The following is a 10,365-nucleotide window of genomic DNA, read 5'->3' as shown; positions in this document are numbered from 1 at the left end:
TAGCACCAGATGAGGCCTCTGGCTTCCAGAATTTATGGTCTTAGGGAAGGTAAAGAACTATTAAGTAACCATTCAAACAAACAACCAAAGACATAAAGGTAACAACTGCCTGGATATAAAGATGCATTGTGATAAGAAAGGAGAAATGGGAGGCTTGGCCTGGTTTGATGGGATAAAGAAGGCGTCTCTGGGAAGGAATGATTCCATCTGAGAGCCAAAGAATGAGCCAGTGCTGAAGGGTCATGGCACTGGTAGAAAATGATCATGATCCATTTCAGGAAGTGAAGTAAGGTCACCCAGTCCAGAGACAAACCATGCCAGCCCAGCAGACACAGTAGAGGAGTTGAAGGGTACCTGATCTTCAGACACTGCAGGTTCTGCTGATTAGCTCATCTCTCTCTGGGATGCTCTGTGGGTACACAGGACCACTCTAGATACTGGATGCAGTATACTGTGGAAGGTAGCTGACCTGGATCTGAAAGAACACTGTAGCCATCCAGGTAAAAGAGAGGAGCTCAGTCTATAGATGTCAATGATGGTGATGGGCTTGGAGAGGTTCGGTTAATACCGTCTTCAGGATTCAGTGGCAATGAAGGGTTTGAAAAACTGACACCATGAGTGCTTGTTATATTCCTGGATGCTAATGATGTTAGTGACTGAGGAAGAATGCACTCAGTTCCGACCCAGCTGGAGAGAACAGCTGTGGTCTAGGCTGAGAAGTCAGCACCGTATTGCAGCTAACAGTTGTGGAGTCAGGCTGCTGGCTAGCCACATATCCTCATTTTACCACTTGATTTCACCCATGACCCTCATCATCGACCTCAAAAAGCCAACAGGAAGGTCTGATGGTAGAGCTCAGGTGGGGCTGCTGTACAGTCCCTGACACACAGGACAAACTCAGTGCTAGGCTGTGCCTTCAGGACCAGCTGGCTTGTGATTACACTTGAGACATCCAATCAAGAAGTTCCATCTATAAAACTATGGCTCAGAAAAGAGTTTTAACTAAGGATACCGTTGTCAGTGTAGGTAGTAACTGGGGGAGTTGCCTTCACCTCGCTCCAGATTTCTCTACCTTTGTGTAATAACATCTGTCCCTTCTCAGAAAACGTTCTGAAATAAAAACTTTGTCCTGCTTGCCTCACTATCCTAAGCACCACCAAAACACAGAGATAAAGGGGGGATGGGGATGGAAAGGGGAAAAGAAAGGGAATGACGCTGTATAATAGATGTCATGAAAAGAAAAGGTGGTACCTACTCTCTCCAGAGAGAGGAAGAAGACAGATTCATTTGACTGGAGAAATGATAAAAGTCTGGTATGCCTAAGCTCTTGTTTCTCTATTAGGCAGAATTCATGCAGTTTTTCATTATCTATAGTCATATGTATTTATTCATTTGTTTTCTCCCTCCCTCTTTTGTTCCCTTTTTCCTTCCCTCTTCTTCTCTGTCATGTCACCTTGTAAAAAAAACTGCCAGTGGTCCATGTGTGATCTCTTCCCTGGACGGTCCAGTCTCTTGAGGAAGACAACGCTTACAGCTGACAGGTCAGCTGGCCTGTGGCTGAGTGAAGATGGCCATTTGGGAGAAAGAAAGACATGAAATAAAACATTCTTGGTGGGTACACTGGACATGAACCACTGTTCCCCTTCATAAACTTCATAGTTATACATCCATTTGACTTGGTTTTTCTCAACTGCTTCAGGACTTGGTGGGGAGAGAAACTGCAATCACGCCCATTAAATCAAATGGTCATGGGAGCTATCACTAATGTTCATGAAACAAGTTCCCAAAAAGTGAACCCAGGAATAAGAGAATGGAGAAGTGAACCTGAAAGAACTCTCTGAAGAAACCAAGGATGGAGGGAGGGTGATAAAGGCACTGCTTTGTCACCAAATCGATATGGAAAAGGTCCCCAAGAGGATGACAACACAGGCAGCCACCAAAAATCAAGGAAAACATATATTAACATTTTTCCAGGAGATGACTGTCAGTGGGAGAGCATTACAGGCTATAGTCAAAATCAGGGTGTCAAAGCCAGATTTCTGTGTCTTGGGACATAAACGTAAAGTGAAGAAAGAGGAAGTACAGAAAGAGACTCACCTATGAAGAGACAGGGTGGTACCTATTCTCTCCAGACAACAAGCCAGATCTCTGTCTCTGGGAGCCTCCATGCCTTCATTACAGCTGGCTTGGAAAAGCTGGGTCCTGAGAATGTCATTCTCCTACCCCCACACTCCCTTCTAATCACTGATTCCTAGGAATGGTACTCACGGAACTGTTGAAACACAACCTCCTACATAATCGGACATCCCAATTCAATGGACACATTTGACCACGGGGCCCATCCCATTGAACTTCTACCATACAATGTGAATTGGGCTGTTGTGTTTTTCTGGTAAGGATCATTAAGAGTTGTCTACTTCTTTTCCTGGATGTGGGATGTTCCTTCACCTGCTGTATTGTATTTCTTTATGTTTCTGTGTACACTCTCAGCTCGTAAACTTCTCCAGAGCAGGACATTTAGTCATTTGTACTTATCTGACAGTAGGGACTCAGTAAATGATTGACAATAGTGACTAACAGGACAGCGTCCTCACTCATGTTCATGGTGATGATGCTTGTTTACAGAACTGTACTTCTGCTTGAGACCCAGTCCAGGGAACACTATGGAAGTGTGTTAATGAAATTCCCATGATATCCATGGTGGTTGCCTGGACCAGGAGAGACTCGGAGAAAAGTGATGAATGCATTCAGGTGACCCACCCAGAAGTGCTGACTTCTGCTTGTATGAGTCTGAGCTCTTATTTTCTAGGAAAGGTCAAGATCTACAATCCTCTCCTTCAAGGCACTCCAGGACAACAGCATGAAAGGAGACTACTCCTTTACTATCTCCCAGTGAAACAAGCCAATCACTTGAAAAAATAACACTTAGGAGGAATCCCCCTCATCTCTAGGATTCCTACCTAGTTTTCCTTCATAGGAGGTTATTTAAACATGAGAAGGTTTGAGCTTGGTCTCCTGTTTAAAATTTTCTTCTCATTTCTCAGTGTTGTTGTGAAGAATTTATTCATCAGTATGGCAGAGAAGGTTACGTGAAATACCTTCAGTGAAATAACCTTTGTTATAAGCACATGTATCTACCATGCCTGTGTACAAATGAAAGTCTCCCAGGAAACTATTTGCAGGGATGAAAGGAGGGTGCAGGTGAATCCCGCAGCAAGAACACACACACATGGCAGAGAGAGAAGCGGCAGCAGAAGACATCCTTAGGTGGTGCTAGAAAGTCATAGAAGATCCTGTTAAATTCTGATACTAAATATATGCTCATGTCCAAGTGCAGGTTTCAGTAGCTTACAAAGCTCGCAATAGGAACACAATGGCAGTGGCAATTTTAATGCACAGTATTTGCTCATCATTTGATATGCACTAGATACTGAGTAAAACATACTGTGTTCTATCATTGCAACCTAACTGTGGCCCTGTGGGTTGGTGCTGGTGTTATCATCATTTTAAAGGTTAGGACAAAGAGGATTAAAAGGATTGAGTAATTTGTTCAAGAGAGGCTAAGAAGAAACATGCTTAGATTTGAATACCAATCTGGCTAGAATGCACAATCTTGGGCATTTTGTCATATTACACCTAAGATTGTAAAGCCAGCCAGGTGCATAATCCAAATTTGTAGTGGGTAGTCATTCCAGCTTTGGTCTGGAAGTTCCAACCCCCATTGAGGCTTCGGTAACTATCACGCCTACAAGGCGGGGCCAAGAAAGGACCCTGAAGACCTGAGATCCGGATACACCACCCTCTCTTCGTTCCTAGACCCTGGACGCTAGAGGTAGACTGAGCAGAGTTCTCCAGAGAACACTGCCGGACTGTTCTACATCTTCCCCAGACCCTGTGACCTACCTATCTCTTCATTTGTAAGTTATGCCACTAATAAACCTCCCTTTTAACTATGTGGAGTGGCCTTAATAATTTCACCAATACAAGTTTTGGAGAGTACAAGGAGTAGCCACACAGCAGGAGTCACCCTTTGTGGTGATCTGAACTAGAATGGTGCATAGCCTCATATGTGTGAATACTTGGCCCCTAGTTGCTTGAATTGTTTGGCATGGATTTGGAGATATGGACTTCTTGGAGGAGGTATATTACTGGAAGTGGACTTTGGGGTTTCAAAAGTTCATGCCACTCCCTGTTAGTTTTCTCTGCCTTGCACTTATGGATCAAGATGTAAGCAAGCTCTCAGCTACCACTCCAGCACCATGCCTGCCTGCCTGCTAACACCACATTCCTAGCCATAATGGTCATGGACTCACCCTCTGAAACCCCCAATAAACTTTCTTCTGTAAGTTGCCTTGGTCAGGGTGTCTAATGGAAACAGAAGAACAGTAACTAAGACACCCTCTGTGTGGTTCACTTAGCTCACCATATGCGTGTTGTGGAGGAGGTGGCAACCTATACCAGTGTGAATGCTCAATGCCGCTCCATCACACCCCACCTCCCTTCCTGACCAAATCCAGATCCCTGGGCCTCCAGAATCCTCAAAAATTCTTCTGGGTAGAGTCTTGCTACCCACATGTTTCTTGAATTATCCCGAATCTGAGGCATTCTACTTCCAGAAAAACTTACTTGACTAGTAATGTCACACCAAATCCTTATTTGCAAAAAAGCTATACAGACATAGCAAAAAAATTATATAATCATATTTGTCAGGCAACATGCTAAATAGTGGGGATACAAAGATGATAAGCCTTGCTCTCTTATAGTAAATTGATGTACTAATTAACATTAATAGCTTAATTGCTAATGATGGCTTAAAGCTTTACCCCATCTAGTTACGATGTTATCATTTTCACGGAGCCATTCAGTGGTAAAGTTCAAAGAAACAACTTTGTGTGGTTTTCAGCACGCTTTCTAGATTACAAGAGAGTGGGCATCAGTGGGACAGAAGACAAAAGCATTCCAGTCCTGTTGTGTTATGAACACGTCTAAGTAGAGGAGCCTGGAAGACTCCTCTCACCCTACTTGTATGCAGTTTCTCTACCTCAGAGTTGAGAGAGTTGAGGGCCGTAAGTAGTCATATGCACTTAGTAACCCCAATACACTCAGACAGACATGCCCACTAGAGGGAGTCCTGGAGAACGGGGATTCCCAGATTCTAAAGTACACACTGCACTTGGAGATCTTGCCCAAATTCAAACTGATTCCTTAGATCTCAGTGGAGCCCGAGAATCACATTTCTAACAAGCCTCCAAGGGCTTCTACTGCAGCTGGTTGGCTGCACTTGGCAAAGCAAGTCCCTAGTGTCCTTCTACTGTCACCAAGTGTAGCACACTTGGACATAGCCCCATGGGTTCCTCCACTCATGGGCACTACTATTTCTTGAGGGAGCTTTTCATTCTCTGAACTATTTCTATCACTAGAATATCCTCCTCATACCAAGCAAAGGTATTATCTCCTCCCATTAAAATTGTTCTGCCCAAAGATCAATGGTTTCCTTATAGTCAAATTCTCAAGTATCTGTGTGATGGACAGGAGTTAGGGAAATAATTTCTTATCAGAAGGTTAAATACAAACACTCACCAGTTATTTCCACCAGCTGGGGCTGCTTCTTCAGGCATTTGACTCAGGAAAGGCTGAATCATGAAAGACTTCACCTTCAGGCAAAGAGAGTCTCCAACAGGCATGTGTGGCTCCTTGTGCCTATATTGTTCTACATATATAGAGGGTCTGAAAACGTATTGCTGAATATTATAGCATCTTCAGGAATATGGAAAGGGCAACTGGAGTGAGGAGAATACAGCCACTTGTAGAATGTGGGTTGTGTGAGCACTTACGCAAATGTGGCCTGTCCAAATTAGTGAATCATTTTGCTCAGTGTGAAAGGAGTTGAGCTCTAGAGTAGCATGTGAGTCACCTGGTCTGATTTCACATTAAACTCCAGCTCCCAAGGAACTGCTGAGGGCCAGTGATATCACAAATCGCGTTGGCTTTGGATGAAGGAAAGAAAACAGCAGTCAAATGTGGGGTCAAAACATAACTCACATCTGTCTAGAAACATCCAGCATAACTGTTGTGCTCTATCTGAAGGCTTAAAAACTTAGCTGAGCTCTCAGTGAACAGATGATCACGTGGGAGATAAATGTACATGCAAACAGGATTGATATCGGACAGGCAGGCAATGTCTAAGCCATAACATGGGTACATAGGTCACATCTCTACTATCCAGCTAATGGAGACACTGGGGTGCATGCAATCAGTGAATCAGCAAGGCTGGACTTGAGGCTCCTAAGGCATGGGCAGCTTCTCAGCTCCATTTTCCCCAAAATAAGCTTCAAGAGGATAAAGAAACAGAGACACTCCAACCCTATCCCTTAACACTTACACTCTCATCACCAGCCTGCACCAAATGGGAACATTTTCAGGCCCCAGTTATGATTTAAACGAAGCACACCGCACCAATATTGTGTGGTGCCATCTGTTATTTTATATTTCATGAAATTTGGCCAGTTTTGAAATATTATAATTATATCTCCTCTATTACGTATGCAACGCAGACATTTTCTGAAACATAAGTACAGTATGTGGGAAATGTGACTGTATTTATAGCCATTGGCTGGTGGGAAGCAAAGGGCAGCTGGCACCATGAAGATTCTGGAGAACATAGCCTGCCAAAGGAGTAGGGCTGGGCCTGGGAAGTTCACCTCTCTATACCACATCCCTTAGGGACTCTCTGATGCTCACACGGCCCAGGCCCATATGTACTTCCCAAGCAAAGCCAAATACGCCATACTTCAAATGCTGCAAGGTCAAATATGTCTTTCTCCCTTAGGCTGTAGTTACTGGACACAGACGTAGTCGATGACACTGAGTCCAGAAACAGGCACAGAAGGCATGTATCCCTGCAGTGCTCTGGAAGAGAAACACAGTAGAATGATGGCAGGGACTTCATACATAAGGACCAGCAGGCTGGATGGAAGCAATCCCTGTCCAAGGAACCATCATGCCCAAGTCCTTGGACTCTCTCCTTGTTTCTTTGAAGACAAATTTACAGCATAATGGCTCATTTAGTTTGTGTGTCAAGGGGTGTGGAGAAAATGGTCAGATGTACTCAGAGCCTCAAAGGGTGTGTTCTGGGATTGATTTCATCTTCAAAGAAAATAGTGTTGTTTACTTGAGTGTTGTTTTCTTCAAAATGCTGCAAAGTGCTTTGCAATAGCAAAGAGAAGAAAGCAAATGACAAGTATTTGAGATTCCCTTTCTGTCTCTGCAAAACAAAGGCATTATTCAGTGATGGGAGCTGTTGGGTAACTCCAGGTACTTCCGCTCCTGCCTTTACACTCTTCCTTAGGACTCGCACAGATCTACCTCTTAGAGCACCCTTCTACTACCCAGACAATCTGGCCAGTAAGAGTTTCACCGGCACTGCATTTTTTTTAATTATTTAAGTTAGTTGTAAGAATTTAAAAATCAGAGATTTCACATAAAACCCAGTTTCTCTTGAAAAACCGTGAGAGCTGGCATCACGGGCTGTGTATTTATGCCCAGCAGCAATCTGCCTGCTCTGAGTAGCAGCTGCCCCCTTTGGAACACAGCGTTCCTCCGTTTACCCACTCTCCACCCCTCCTACATGCCCCCCACTCACTCATTTCAGCCGCCCAGCCCATAGGCTCTTGTATTTGTGACTTCCTAAAATAAGCAATTAACTCTTATGGAGAAGCATAGGAAAAGAAATGAAAACAACTTTTTCTTGATACAGGTTTGGTAAAGTATTACAATATACCTAGAAATGCTTTAATTTTAGGAAATTAAAGTGAAATTTACACGCCTTTATTTTACCATGCTTTACTCCTCTGTTTACTTATCACTCTTTACCAACAAGCTGTTGGTATTTTGTAGCAGGAGACGCGTTCATTTCTCTTTGCACACCAGTGTAGATGACAATGTTGGTACCCAGTAGACTATGCTCTCTGGAAGAAGGGAAAGAAGAGTCATCAAAGTCAGTGGTTCTAAGGGACATGGGATATCTGAAGCTTCCACACCCACAGTCTGGGTTCTCCTGATTCTCTAAGCTCTCCAACACAGGGCAGTACATACCCTGTTGCCCCACAATTGAGACAAGACTCTCTCTCTCACCAATAAGCTTGGCTGATCCTTAATGACAACCATGGAAGGCAGACAAATGCCTACCTGGCAGCAAACTCCAGCCTATGGTTTGATGTGTAGACAGCAGCTTCTCTACTAATCACCACCTGTCAGATTCTGACTTGGTCTCAGTAAGAAAGAAACAGCTTTGAGTGAAATAACCCTGAGTACATGAACCCTGAGGATGACATGGGTTGAGAGAGGTGACTGGATACTCCATGCTGATGCCATGAAGTAGCCCCAGGAGGCAAGAACAAAAATGTTCTTGGAAAGTCCCTGAACTCCCACTGATCTCCCATGGGAATCTAGCAAGCAGTGAGAGAATAAACTGAGAGTCTTCACACCCTTGACTCTTATAGCCTGGGGGAGACACTAAATGTAATCTATTAATACATATTTTAAAGCATCCGGTTATTCAGTGTACGGATACATTTAAGTCTTCACAAACTGTATCAAGAATAAAAATGAAGACAGACAGGGGAGATGGCTTGAAAAGCACTTGCTGCTCTTGCAGAGGACCTGGATTTGGTTCCCACATGGTGACTTACAACCATCCATAATTCCAGTTCCAGGGGATTCCATGTCTTCTTATGACTTCCAAGGGCACTATACTTGCACATGAGGTACACATGCATACGTGAAGGCAAACCACCACTCACGCACATAAAATAAATAAATCTAAAATTTTTAAAGAATAAAAATATTCTCCTATAAGAGTTTTGATAAATAGGGTAAACTTGACCATACTCTCGACGTATTATTTTTGTACAAACCCAAGAGTAACATTGAGGAGAAAGAAGAAACTTGCCCCCATGGATCCTACCTGCTCCAGCTTAAGCTTCTCAGTTGGATTTCTGGAGCCTGCAGCCTGACTTCTATTCTTGTTTCCAATATTGTGCCACTGTAAACAAGGTCTTCATCTTACCATTAGATTAAACATCCATAAGACATCAGTCTGATTATATTTTTACCTTCCCACTTAAAACTATTCACTGTTCAAGCACCCTTTCTACCATTGCTATGAGTCTTAGCTGGGGACAATCTTGTGAGTTCCTGGGGTTTTCCTTTTCTGCAGATTTTTCCCCATCCCCCTTAATGGTACACTCTGTCAAGATATCTCTTCAATTGCTCTCCCTCCCCATATCTCTCCCAACTTAGCCATCTCAAACCCTCATGTTTCCACCACCCATCACTAGCCTTCCCCTGCACTCAGATTGGTGTCTACCCTAATTGTCATCATAGAACCTACATCCAGTGACTGATGGAAGCAGATGCAGAGACCCACAGCCAAGCACTTGGCCAAGATCCTGGAGTTCAGTTGAAGAGAGGGAGGAAGAATTATAAGAGCAAGGAGGGGTCAGAATCATGATGGGAAAAACCACAGAGAGAGCTGACTCAAGCTAGTGAGAGCTCCTGGACCCTGAACTGACAGCTGGGGAGCCTGCATGGGACTGACCTAGGCCCTCTGAATGTGGGTGAAAGTTGCATGGCTTGATGTGTTTGTGGATCCCCTAGCAATGGGACCAGGACTTATCTCAGGTTCATGAACTGGCTTTTTAGAGCCCATTCCCTATGGTGGGATGCCTTACTCATCTTTGATGCAAGGAGGAGGGGTTAGTTCCAGCCCCGACTTGGTATGCCAGCCTATGTTGACTATCCAAGGGAGGCCTTAAACTCTATGAGGAGGGGATGGGAGTGGGATGGGGTTAGGTAGGGGGAGCAGGAAAAGGGGAGGGAGGTGGAACAGGGGTTGTTATGTAAAAGAAAAGAAAAAAATTAAATAAAAGAGTAAAAATAAATAAATAAATATTCACTGTTGCCCAGAGCCTGACATTCATAGAACCAACAAACATTTACACCTAGTGCATGCTAGACATTAAGAGCAAATGCCCACATTCTTTAGTTTAGGATCTTTGGCCCTTGCCTGTCTCTTCTATGTGACCTCCCAATTCTTACCTACATTGCTTTATGCATTCCTGTCAAGCCAAACTACTTACACTCTCACAAATCATCTGCTGCCCTTGAGCCTCTACACATGCTGTTACTTTACCTGAAATATGTCTGCCTGGCATCTTTCTCTACCACATTCACACTTCTTAATCTTAGAGACTGGGTTTAAAATTTTCATGTACACACAGAGTCACCTGCTCAAAAAAGGACAAGTATGTCACTTTTCTTAGGTTCTTCCAAATGCCTAGTACATTGTACTCATCCTGAATTGGA

Source organism: Peromyscus eremicus, chromosome 7, assembly GCF_949786415.1.
Source record: "Peromyscus eremicus chromosome 7, PerEre_H2_v1, whole genome shotgun sequence".
Taxonomy (NCBI): domain Eukaryota; kingdom Metazoa; phylum Chordata; class Mammalia; order Rodentia; family Cricetidae; genus Peromyscus; species Peromyscus eremicus.
The sequence above is the reverse complement of the archived record's forward strand: the minus strand, read 5'-3'. Positions refer to the sequence as shown.